Source organism: Gobius niger, assembly GCF_951799975.1.
Source record: "Gobius niger genome assembly, chromosome: 24".
Taxonomy (NCBI): domain Eukaryota; kingdom Metazoa; phylum Chordata; class Actinopteri; order Gobiiformes; family Gobiidae; genus Gobius; species Gobius niger.
This window is the reverse complement of record NC_136875.1, coordinates 8,963,483-8,976,688: the sequence shown is the minus strand read 5'-3', so window position 1 is coordinate 8,976,688 and position 13,206 is coordinate 8,963,483. Positions and strand designations below refer to the sequence as shown.

Sequence of the window (13,206 nt, the reverse complement as noted above, 5' to 3'; positions counted from 1 at the left end):
TTTTTGCTAGTGTTTGGTCGTGACATATGTAATGCGCAGCCATCATAACTCTTGGGGACATTCCTTGCGCATTCCAAGGCTTCCGAGCCAGAACGGATTGAAGAGCTTCCATTACTTTCGTATCCGCCGCCGTTGCCAATCTACAACCAGCAAATGCTTGACGTCACCAACAACACCCGCCACTGAGATCAGACCCAGACGTACATGTAGCGAAATTCTAATCGACCGCAGTTCACGGATGGAAGGCCAGGCTAGGTCATTCAGCGTACTTCTCTCCTTTTTCTTCTGTGTTTTTTACAGGCTCTAAGGCGATGATTTAGTGCCACCAGCCGAGCAAGCAAACAACAAGCAACAACGATCAGCGGGGTTATTATCATTCAATTAAGATCACTTCCACACTCTTTACCGCAATTAGCATTTTCGAGCTACAATCCCACTCGATCATCAGCATTCCGCATCCCTCCGCTTTACCAGCTGTGTGCCCCCTTGTCTTGTTAGCAAACCCCTCACCTCGGTTAAACCGTAAACACGCCGCCATAATGAAGCGCGCTCGCCTTAATTACACTCAATTACCCCCCTCTTTATTGCCATTAGCGCGCCTAGCGTGGCTACAATCAAACTTGGCAAACTCTACCTGCCTCCTTTTTTGCCAGTACTCCTCCTCATCAGGTGAATATCCCTTTGGAAAAAAAACGACATCAGTGTGCGAAACCTCCACTTCGCTTTCATTAAACGGCCGCTATCTTCCACGCCGCCTCTAAAGGTATTCCTGGCACCGCGCCGGCGTTTTTTTTTTTTTTTTTTCTTCCTTCAACCCGAGCCCTGGCGTATTCAATTAGCAAAACTCATTAGTAAAAACTTGGCATTTGTTGTTGTTTTCCTCCCCTCCCCCCCTTCCTCCCTGCCATCCCCCCCCGCCCCTTCCGTCCTCTTCCCCTCGCGCAGAATTAATGGTTTTGATATGCTAATTAACGGGTAATTTAATTTCAAAAGGCCTCAATTAACAGCAGCGTTGTGGACACGAGGAAGTTAAGCAGCGTAATCTCGTTAGCATTTGTAACGAGCGCGGAGTAATTAGCCCGCTAATTAGCCACTTCAGACACCACTTGTGTTTACTTTCCTAATGAAGTACATGCCGTTTTTTTTTTTTTTTTTCCTTCTCCTTCTCCCCCCCTTCCTTCCCTTTTGCCTGGCTGCGCTTGCACGTGGATGCGAGCGATTTTGGAACCGTAGACGGGCAGTGAAAAAGGCAGTTGACATATGGAGCGCAGTTGCTCGGGTTGCTGTTTCGCACATGTTTTTTTTTTTTTTTATGCAAATGAACAAACAACCTTTTTTTAACCTTTGTTTTCCATTCGTCTGGCTGCGCTGCATGTGTGTGTGTGTGTGTGTGTGTGTGTATAGTATTTGGGAGGAGGTGACTATATGCAAGGCAAGTGCACCCGCGTCCACAAGGATAGCCACAAAGGTTAAACGTTTAGCCTACGGTGCTGCCAAACTTGGTCAGGCCCCTGGCACCTTACGAAGAGTTTAAATATAAATATTTTACTGGTCTGCACCGAATGCAAACAGTGCATTGCTGTTTATGCTGCATTATGGAATGTCATTCTGTTTGTGGGTATAAGGAGAAAGTGCAGAAGTACACAACTAACTATTTCAAACACATGTGTCCCCTGGAAAATATATGCGTAGCCCGTGTATAGCCCATTACAAAAAGAAGATGTCTGTAATATAAGAAGCGATCACGTAAATGCACATATCTAAAAATAAAATGTTTGACAAGTTTTGGTTTTATAAAGTTCTAAAGTTTTCTTTAGGGCTGAAACGACTAATCGATTAATCGACGACTAATCAATTATTGAAATAGTCGACAACTACTTTGGTAATCGATTAATCGTTTTCTGGTTAACACAGACTAAAATGGAGCAAAAATGACATAAAAATTTAGTATTTTTGATGAAAACCTACTTTGATTTTATATTTAGGGTCTGTCGTGTTTTGTACATTGTAAATTTCATTAAAAGAGCCTTCAAAAAACCTTTCCCTTTAGTTTACTCCATCAACACATCCTCAAACAGCGCCACTTAAGCTATAATGTGATTAAAAAAAATTAAAAATAAACTTTTCCTACACCATTCACAGCCAAGCGATTAATCGATTACTCGTAAAAATAATTAATAGATTAATCGATTACAAAATAATCATTAGTTGCAGCCCTAGTGTTGCTTTTATTAAGAACAAATGACTTTTATGGCACTCAAACAGAGCTGCTTATTAAAAGCACCGCTATCCCAAGGGCACACGTTGATTATTTTTTATTCTCTTGCAAACAGATGAGTTTGCAACAGAACAGATAGTTTCTCTTCCCAAAAACTTTGCAATAGTTGAAATGCATAAGTTTATGAAAATATTACGAAATGACGCTGAATCTTTGCCATTGCAGGCAGTTATGTCGAATGAAAGAACGAAGAGCATTCTCCTGTAGTTTGGTTAGTTGGGTGCCCCGCGTAAAACTCTCACACAGGGACCCCGGAAAGCAAAGAGGCGGGCACTGGACGGACGTGGGAAAACAGAACTAGACATGCCTTTCTGAACATTTTCAAGTTTGCAAACAAACAAGCCAGCACTTGTGTTTACTTTCCCGGTGATCTGCGTGGGTTTTCCAGCTTTGGATGTTGGCTTGCAGGGCAAATTCACTTTTTGCGTGCAATTATTCGGGGCCCCCATTTGAGATTTTGACTGATGAAAAATAAATCAACATAAATATAAACAAAGTTGTGGTCAAAAGTTGATTGCAAACCCCCCTTTTCTTTGTTTTAGTAGTTTTCCTTTGATTCTTCCAAAATTTCAGCCTTTAAGGGGCCCCCTTACAATAATAATACAAAAAAAAAACATCTCTTGAAAACATGTCACCTTTTACGCTAGAACATGTTGATGCACTTGTTGAATGCTAATTTTTTAGGGGGGCTGGTGCTACTTTGATGGGGGGGGCCTCTGAATTCGCCCAACGCACTTATTGCTTAGAAACGGCCCTGCTCCGTACGCGTTCCGGGGGATTACTTGGCAGCGAGTTAAGCGGCAGACATATGGTTTACAGCTCCCGCGGATGCCATTACACACACGCTCCTCTTTATGCACAAACAAACAAGGCCGTGTAATGCCATAACGCTGAGTGTATTCAAACATGGCTATAAGCTCTTTTACACACACAAACACGCCACTGGGAGGCCTGATCCCTCCAGTGCTTAGTGCCGCAACACGCTGCAATGTTATTATGTTCCTTTATTTGTTTCACTCAAAAGGCACTCGCGGTGATTAGCGCGCGAGTGTGTTTATGTCTAAGAAACAGTTGCCTCAAAACAGAAATCGCTACGGGCACAAATACAGTAAAAAGGGCATTTAATTACGCGGCGTTGCAACATGGCGCTTCTGTGCGGTAATTGTGAGTTTTACACAATAATTTCACGCAACAAGCAAAGATAGCAAGCAAGTCGTATAAGCATCAGAATATCAGGGGCGCAAATTGGCAGCCTCGCCTCTGTCAGTCTATCCCAGGGCAGCTGTGGTAAGAGAATAAATTACACACGAAGACATAAACCACTTTGAGCGTCTGGAAAAAGTGTTTTGCAAGACGAATCCATTATTAATAATAATCTGTCACTAAGACTCCAACGGTGGAATAGGACCCCGAAATGAGTGGCCGCAAATGAAAGGGATTCGTTCGAAAGAATGATAAAAATGAGGATGAAAAGTGCCACATTTGCTGTGTATGTTTAGGCTGGATTCGAACCGGCAACCTTACGCTCCTCAGCACAAGCCTAAAGCTAATTTGACTAGCAAAAGTGACATTTGCATCCCCTTGTGTGTAGGTTTCTTTAAATCGCTGCTTTTTTACGAACGATTTCTCACTGATCCAGTTTGGCCCGAGCTCCTCTCCCGCACTGGTGCAGAGCGGCGGTCGAAAACAACAGGCCTCTCCTCTGGTTCAGGGGGGACACCGGGGAGGGGCCACCACGCAGCTGCCCAGTTCAAACCCAAATCTGTTGTTGAGAGGCGAGGGAGGAGCAACATGTGACAAAGACTAACACTCACTTAGTCACGCTTTGGTTAAAGACACACTGCGCCATTTTACGTTCGCTTTTCCACCCACAGAAACCACATAAAGCCGGGGTGTTATGCTTTTTTTACAGGTGTTTGGAAAGAATCTCAAACTCATCTTGATCGCTGACTTATGTTTTGCTGGTTAGAAAAATGCTACATTGAACTACAACGGTTGATTTAAAGTTTCCCTCGACATGGCTTTCAAATCGCCTCCGACCCTCCTCTTCCCGTCGCTCCAAATCGAAACAAAATCCCGGGACCTTTCAAGCCTTTGTCTCGGCACCAGAACTTTAATGCTTCATGAGTTACGCTACCTGAATGGTACTTTGCGTTCTTGGGCCGCGTGCTAGGAGTAAAAGTTGCGATATCCGATAACAAAACGTCAAGACTCTAAATCAGGTCCAAGAGAAGGCTCAAATAGAATTGAACAAGTATAGAATAGACTTGAATAGAACAATCACAGTCAAATGGAAGACTTCGTAATATAAGTTTAAGTGGCGATGTCACAGCTTTACTTCCGGGTTCGCATAGACTGGCAGGTGTGCGAGAAACTACAAAAAAACTCTTCAATACCACAATCAATATTTCTGAAACTCAACAGAGAGTTACTGAACATACTTATTTATTTATATAGCCAAAAATATGCTATAAAACTAGGCAAATATTTACCAAAATCGCTACATCCGTGTATGCTAACGTCCGTCGGCGCTGCAGCTACGCTAACCCCAGAAGTAGCGACTTTACTAAATAATACTGTTTTAGCAGTAGATGCGGCATTGTTGGCTAATGTGTCTGATAAACAAGTAGGTTCCGTAACTCTCCGTTGAGTTTCAGAAATCTTGACGTTGTTTTTAAGAGTTTTTTGTGTTTTTTTTCTCGCATATTTGTCGGTCTGCTAGGACCCGGAAGCGGAAGTCGCGACGTCACACTTAACAAACGTATTCAGCTAACAGTAATAGAGTTCGGGAAATTCTACAGCTACCATGGAGTTCCGCCATCTTTGCAGCTGTTAGCATACATTTCCATTGACTAACATTATCTAAAAACAGTGTAAAAAGCTCCATTAGCTGCTATGTTACCGCTGGTAAAGACATCTAACACAATGTGGTGTCCAACAGTTTTAATGTAAACAAAAACTCCAGTATTTTAACTTTTAAAATATCCATTAGTTTACAATTGCTGCTAATCCCATAGATACAGACGGCATCTCGTCATAGAAGGGGGCGTGGCTTCGCCGAGGGGGAAAATAGAATCTTTAGAGAAACACAAATTTCCACTTTTTAGCCATTTTCTGGTGGAATATCAACTTATTTATCACACACAAATAAAGTCAAGTGTAAATCGGGCCAATATGGATATTTTCTCACAGCAGATTGTGCAGTAGAAGTGAAAAAACGGCAGTTGTAGCAATCGCTAGCTAACCGTTAGCATTAGCCCGATGCTAACATGTAGCATCAAGTTAGCATTCTCCGTTATTCATGTATTTATGGGCTGTTGAACCACTTTGCTCCTCCCCATGTCTTTGTTTCTTTATTTAGTAGAAACTATGTTCATATTTCAACATTTGTTACAGTAGTTTTTGAATAATTAGAGAAAATGTACATTTTTTCAAAGTTGTTTTCCCCCTTAACTGTTTTCAAAAATGACCATATATGGGCGAGTCCAGAGATGCCGTCTGTATTTATAATGCTTAGCGATATGACGTCACATTCCCGAACTCTATTTGCCAAGATTTTGTGTAGCCGTAACAAATTCCACAAAGAGCTAATTCTTCGGAGAAAAAAAACAAAAGGGACATGGGACTCAAAATACTACAGTCACATAAAGCTATAGCTGCTAGCCTTTAGCTTACGTGCTAAACAGCATGAAGAAAATAACAAATTGCTATCGTAAATGACTTATTATTAGCTTGCTAGCAAACCCTGCAGCTGTTCAGATTTGCCGCTGGGAAACAATTGAGCCACGCAACACTCTCCCGTCCTCCAAACCGTGGCCGCGTAAACTGTGAACCGAATCTCCGATGAGCTGACCCGCGATTGGCCTGGTGTTACCCCCCCCCAAAACCCACCCACCCCTCGTCGGCTGCAGCCCCCGCGAGGATGCATAAATCAGCGGGTAGTTTTTGAATATGCATGAGAGAGGCTGAGGGTAGGAGGGTTGTGTGGGGAAGGGGGGGGTTTGGGATAAGAGCGCGAGTCTATGGTAGAGTCGGTGCAGGCGTTTGGGATGAACGGCGGAGGAGGAGGAGACATGAGTGCCTTTTATTTCATTGAGGGAAAAGTGAAGAGGCGCGGACCCCGGGGTCAGGGGAGCGTCGCGCGGGATGTCATGCTCTCGGCGATGAAATTGTGTGGATTTCTTTTTTTCTTTTCTTCTTTTTTGAACGAGGGGAGCAAAGCAATAGCAATCGCATCACAGCTATCCAGGGGTGACCGCCCGTCCCTCTTTTGGTCGCACTGCACAGGCATTTCAACCTTTGTCCCTCGTCGTCCCACCTATTTAGATAATGTCCCACTTTTTCAGTAAAGTTAGGTTTAGAGAATGACAGATGATCCTCCAGTGTTTTGTGGAGTTTTTGGAGTCTTAAAAAGGGATTGTGCCAAAATGAAGGCCTTAAAGGAATAGACCACCGTTTTTACATATTGACTCACTTTTATCACTGAGGGCCACATACAGAAAAATATACAAACAACTGGGCCGAACTCAGTAGAGGTCAGATATATTCACTTGTATTGTATTAAAGTTAGCAAATTCAATAAAATGTTAACTATGCATTTTATTTAAACATGCTTAATTTAAGCTTTCTATTAATGGATTTTCATGTATTTTATATATATTCAATTATGGAAAAAAATAAAATATAATAAAATTTTTAAACCAATTAAAAGTGGGCCGCGGTCACCCCTGCTTTACACGATCCGAGTCTAGTTGCACAAAATAATTCAACATGTCGATTTTCTAAGCGGATAAAAGGGGCACTATATTGTGAGGCGTAATAACACCTGGAGTACTTCAACGATAATTACAACGCGGATGTCGACGCACTCCAGGTGTTATTACGCCTCATAATATAGTGCCCCTTTTTAAGTGCTTAGAAAATCGACATGTTTAATTTTGTGTAACCAGACTTGGATCATGTAAAGGCTCACGTAACTGTATTTAAACAGGGAAAACGTGGAACAGCTTGGTCGCTTCTAACTCCCCCGAGTTTGGGGCTATACCTTTGCTGGAAGAGACTAAATGCTAACAACATTAGCGTGACTGAGCGCACGCACAAAGACCAAACAGGTACACATCAACTCGTCTAAGCTAAGGCAAGAACATATCTCAGTATGAAAAAAACGGTGGCCTATTCCTTTGCATGTCACTGAAAAGCATTACAGTTGTTTCACGTCGGTATTAAATCTATATTCCTTGATCTTTCATGCCATGAATTCATGAAAATACAAGACATATTGTCCAAACACACATTCACATGTTGAGTTCTGTATTTATTCACACAGTGATTTTGTCCAATTTAACAAATACCCAAATATGACTCCATTCCTTGGCTTAGACACCTTAATTTTTCTTAAAATGTAGAATATTGTGTTCCAACTTTCCGGATTAGAACACTTTGTGACCTATTTCTATCTGTGTGCGTGTGATTTTGGGCCAAAATAGCAAAGGAAACGCTTCAGTGCAGATGTGGCTCCACGTCCCACCGCATCGCACGACTTGTCCCACTTTGACTACTATTCGAGGTGGTCACCCTACATCTATCTGTCTTATATGTCTATATCTTTCGTACTATCTATCTACATATCTCTGTCTGTCAGGGAGACTTTCATGGGCACTTTGCGACAAAGCGTCTACCAATGGTAATCGTTTATGAATAAATTAACATGCAATTACTGGTCGGGGGAAAAGAAAAGAAATCGGGCGGGATGCAGGCCATGACTATACCTCGCTGCTACGTACAATCGAAATAGCAATTTTGAAAGTTGCGACATGTCCTCGAAGTTGACTTGTTCATATATCAAGTCTTCTCTCAAACGTCAAAGCTTCTGGACTTCGGTGATCACTGTGAAGCGTGCGCTAATTCGAAGACACGAAAACGCCGACCGAATCTAATGGTGACGGTTGTCGAAAAACGTGCAAAATCGATATTTTCGCCGCGGCCCTTCTCCAACCTCTCCAAGCAGTGTTCCAAAACCTCTTTTTGCATGGGAGAAAGGGAAAAACTCAAAGTCTTTTTAAAGATCGTATATATTGCAACTGCAGGAAAGTGGATTATGGCTTGGGTTTCAGGAGTGAGTCCATTTCTCTGAGAATGGTCCGAGAGAGAGAGAGAGAGAGAGAAAGAGGGAGAGGGCGGAAAAGAAGTCTTAAGCTTTTCTGTTTCATCTTTTTAGTGCCGTTTTGGGAGAGCCCTTTGCAATAATGGGCCAGAGATGACGTCCTCTCACTCTCGCTCCCTCTCTGAAGTCGGCAGCGGCGGTTTTGGCGCTCTGCCTAAAAAGTATGTCTCCCCAAACCTCCTCCTTTCGCTTTTATGGACTCCAATATGGCCGTTACATCTCCAGACTGCTAGATTAATTTGCAAACCGCTCACCGCCGCCTGCCAAATCTCCCTCTTCTCTTCTCTCTCTCTCTCTCCCTCTCTCCGTCTCTCCCTAAAGACAGAGCCTGAATTGGCCAGTTGAGGTAAATAAATTACTTCCATCGATTGGCGGAGTTGTAGCGCGACTTTATCACCGTTTGACTTGTCCAGATAGCAATCAGCGCGTGACAGTTCGTAGCCTGTTTTTTTTCCTTTTTTTTCCTTTAAAGGAATATGCCACTCTCTATTTTTTTTTCTCTTACTCGGGCTGCAGTTGTTTGCACGTTCCATAAAGGGAAAAAAAAAAAAAACGTCGTTTCAAATCTACCTGATCACAATCTCTCCATATTATTAAAAAGGTGTAGCTAAAGGCCGCGGTGTGTCTAATTGACGGAAGGGGAGGAGGGGGCGGGCGGGCCACGACGGGAGCGCATATTGAGCGAGCGTTTTAAAAATACCCGGTGGCTAATTCGAGTTAGCGCCGGTCGCGGACACAGATGACATCTTAATGCAGGTCGGGGCTGATACGCATCTCAATTTTGAATAGAGGAAAGGAGGATGGAAGGAGCTGAAAAGGCCACACCGCATGCTTGGATGAATGATTGGGAAAGTGCGGATAAGTATGTAAGTAAGAATGCAATGTCTGTAACAAAAGCAGTGGTGGTGGAGCCAAACATTTTTGGTCGGGGTGGCCAAGGGGGGGGTCCATATGTATAAATCAACATATCGCAGCAGGGGCGGACTGGGACTGAAAAACAGCCCTGGACTCTGACCAGCCTGGCCCAAATTAGCGCAGTTGTGCACTTCCACAAATACATAATTTAACCTTTTACCACAAGCCTTAACATTAACAAGTGCCTTTTCCCCAGTTCGGCTTTTTATTATTATTTTCTTGATTGGTATCATCAGCAAAAAGAACGGGAAAGGTGGTCGTAGAAACAGAAGCAAAATCATTAATGTAAATAAACAGTAATGGTCCCAAAATTGAGCCTTGTGGTACACCATACTCCACGGAATTCCTTTTAGATTCATGTTTTTTTTCATATTGGGCTTTAAACAAATCTAAAAGCTTCTCGACTGGAGAGCAACAATGCAACGCCTTATTTGAAAGCTAAGACCTACAAAAGTGATGGAAACTTTTCGTCACGTCGCCACATTTTTGTCATATTTTTGTTGTTTTATTAATGTTTTTTTTCTATCATTTTTTGTTGTGTTTCTCTCACGTTTTTGTAGGTTTTTTTTCGTCCGTGTTTTTCTCATGTTTTGGTTGACTTTTCATCCTCTTTTTGTCGCTTTTTGTAGCTTTTAGATTTGGGTAAAGCTTAATTGAGGCGGGACCGGTGGCCCTAGAGCCAGTGGCCCTTCTGTGCTCTTCCAGAATGGACATATGGCCAGTCCGCCCCTGTATCGCAGTTCTTGACCACTTTGATTGACAACTGTTTCGGACAATCAAAAAAGAAAAAAAAAAACGTACTGTTTGGGAACCACAGCTCTATACAAGTTTATATAAATCTGGCCAACATGTTTTAACCAAGACCATTGCACATCTGCAGATAAGATAAGTTTACAGTCATTTAGGGTGACCAGATGTCCCAGTCTAACCGGGACATTCCCAGTTTTGAGCCCCTCTGTCCCATGACCCAGTGGGTTTCTCCAAAACCATTGACTGGGACAAAGTTTTACACAATTTCTGTCCCAGGTGTCCCGGTTTTCCACCACTCCCATGTGTGCCTCAAAAGCTACAACTAAGCACAAAAGTATCACTTCACTGCTGATTGTGGAGGTGGGGGCGACCCATGTTGAGCTCCCTCCACAAATTCTCAGTTTGGGTCACAGTTTTTAATGTGGGAAATCTGGTCACCCTATAGTGCAAGTGGTTGATCCCTGAGTTGGAGCCCCAGCCTCGAATCTTCTGCGCTAATCAGCCCCTGTTTCAGAAACACTCTGATGCCACACAGACTACGGGGACACCACGGGCTGAAACAAGGGTGTCAGAACTGTTTTTATTACTGAAATTGTATAAAATAATGAATAACAGCCCTACTTCTCATACAGTCTTTAACATATTGTAGCAAGGCGTACGCCAACCTCTACTGTCAGTGCATAAAAGAGCTACAAAGCAAGTAGGCAAGCGTTGAGACTTTCACACCAGTTCAATCCCACACTTCTCAACTCTGATACACGTCAACCGGGAGATTTTCACGATGTTTGTCTGTGTTTTAAAGTCTAGACACCTTCACCAAACTGGCACAGAGCTTAAACGGTCTTCCTGGCGCTAGGCAGCATGTTAGCCGACCTTTAAAACAGTTGTCAACAATTTATTTTCTTGTAATAAGAGTCCATTTCGTCTCTTTTCAACAGTGAGCTCATTTTATGTAACTCAGGTGAACATTTAGGATTTGTAGGACGGTCTGAGAGAGCCAGAGATGCGTTTGGCTAGCAGCAAAGAAGGTACAGTAGAGTAGCATCTTTAACTTTAATGAATACTTTTATATATCTACATTTTTCTTTGGTTGGAAAATGGTGGAACATTTTTTTCCCCAAAATTTTTTTAAAACTGTTTTTGCTCTGATTTTTGGCCTTTTGATTTTTGGATGAAAATGACTAATGCTAACATTCGTGTTAGCCTTTGAACCTTTGACAATTAGCGATATTAAAAGTGGCCTCGAAAGTGGCCTAAACTGCTTCACTACCAGGTAAAGTCCGAAAAAAAGTTGATGAAACCAGGCGCCGTAACTTACTTGCAGGAAGACGGTTAGAAGCCTACACCCCAATGTCGTTCCTCGAGGTTAAAAGTTCAGTCGTCGAGCTTTGGTCCCTCCCTGTTGTTTTGTGTCGGTGAGTGTGCGCGGGGGACACATGCTGCTTTAATAGAGCTCTCTTCTCAAGCCTAAAGAAAGAAAAAAAAAACGTGATTAAAGATTCCAAAGACCTCACGGATTTCGTAGATTCGTGTCACCCGATTTTCGAAAAGAACTAGATTCGAAGATAGATATTACGTTGGATTTCCTTCGTGTCTATTTTAGGGAACTCATTACCGCTAATTGGAAAACTCTCAACGCGAATCAACTTTTTGGTCGCCCTGATATTTTTGTCCATGAAGGTACAAAGAAAATGAAAGTCTGTGATTCAAGGATAAAATGATGGGGTTTTTTTTCAGAATAAAACGCCAAGATGAAGTTTAAAAAATGTGGACAAATTGGTTAAATAGTGTTAAAGTAGCTAATGAATGCTAACACCCATTTCTACTGGTATTACACTGCTAATTATACTACTACTACTAATACTACAATTGCAACTAAGCAAAAAATAACGTAACAAGGTCAGTGTGTTTTCCACCTGACTAGGAGATAAAACATGAATCGTTCAAGTGTTCATTGAATATTGAACACAATGTGACTTTTTTTATGCTGTGGAAGACAAAATGATAAATAACAGCAGAAATACCATTAAGGCCTGTGATGATCATTTTCTGTATTTTTCTGGCTTTGGGCTATCGAGGCTACACATGGTAAAGAAGTTCTTTTTTTCTTTTTTAAGGAATTCATAAATAAAATTAGCAACTTCACGACACAAAACAATTCTTTAGGCCCTTTTCACACGTATTTATGAAATGCTTAGCTTTCACTTGCCGATAATGAACACAAGCTGGCATTGCGTGTCTCATCCGACGTAAGAATCATTTAAATTCCGTGTTTGATCTGAGACAATACTTGCATTTGCGCGTGTTGTTTTTAATTGGAACAAATGGGATGGCAATGTACACATCGCCGTGTTGTTGGCGCCGAACGCACTCGCACTCGGGGCCCTTTTCCATAATTCCCTTTAAAATATGAAAAGCGCAGGAATTAGTATACAGCACCAAGCGCTAATCGCACACGGCTGTACTGTAATCCGAATGGCGCAGTTTAGCTTAGAGGTTTCAACGTTAAAGTGATAGTCTGCAAGTTTAAATATGTCACAAATGGAATAGATAGTGTTTAATTGACCACCTCGGTCTGAAATTTAAGGTAACTTAAAGGGACGGAGTTTAAAAATGTTAAAATTAAGCATTTTCCTCCCCCCACATGTTCCAACAATGTCCTATTGTGTTGAATGAGCCCAGACCTGTTCACCACAACTGCCTCTAAAATCCTGCACTGTCACTAAAGCGGTGTTACTTCGGGTCCGAATTGCCGTCATGCACGAGCTTGATATAGAAGGTGCAGTTACAGATATGACCTGAGGTGGCAGTAGTGAGTATAAAATGGCTAACTTGCGTCCAGCCCCTTTAAGTAATATTAAATAATATTTTTTCTAAAGCTCCTCCCTTTGCTGATTTCAGCAACTAATCAGAATCCGCGGGATACGACGTTGACAAATGAGAACCTGTGAACCGGCTTGTCAGGTCCAATCAGGGAGAAGGGGGAGGAGCTTGATTGTTCACTTTTGAAAATGCTGTTCCTGTGCTACTCATTTTGCAAACTAGGAAGGCCTTTACTTTCAGATTTCACTCTATCTCTCCTTACTTTGCAAACTTACAG

The 13,206-nt window shown here is 42.2% G+C and overlaps 1 protein-coding gene across 1 annotated transcript in view; it reads left to right on the top strand.

Moving 5' to 3' along the window:
- The window catches only part of foxp4 (forkhead box P4), a 196,263-nt gene that overhangs the window by 22,417 nt on the left and 160,640 nt on the right, over positions 1-13,206 (top strand). The gene's annotated exons all lie outside the window — the stretch shown is intronic.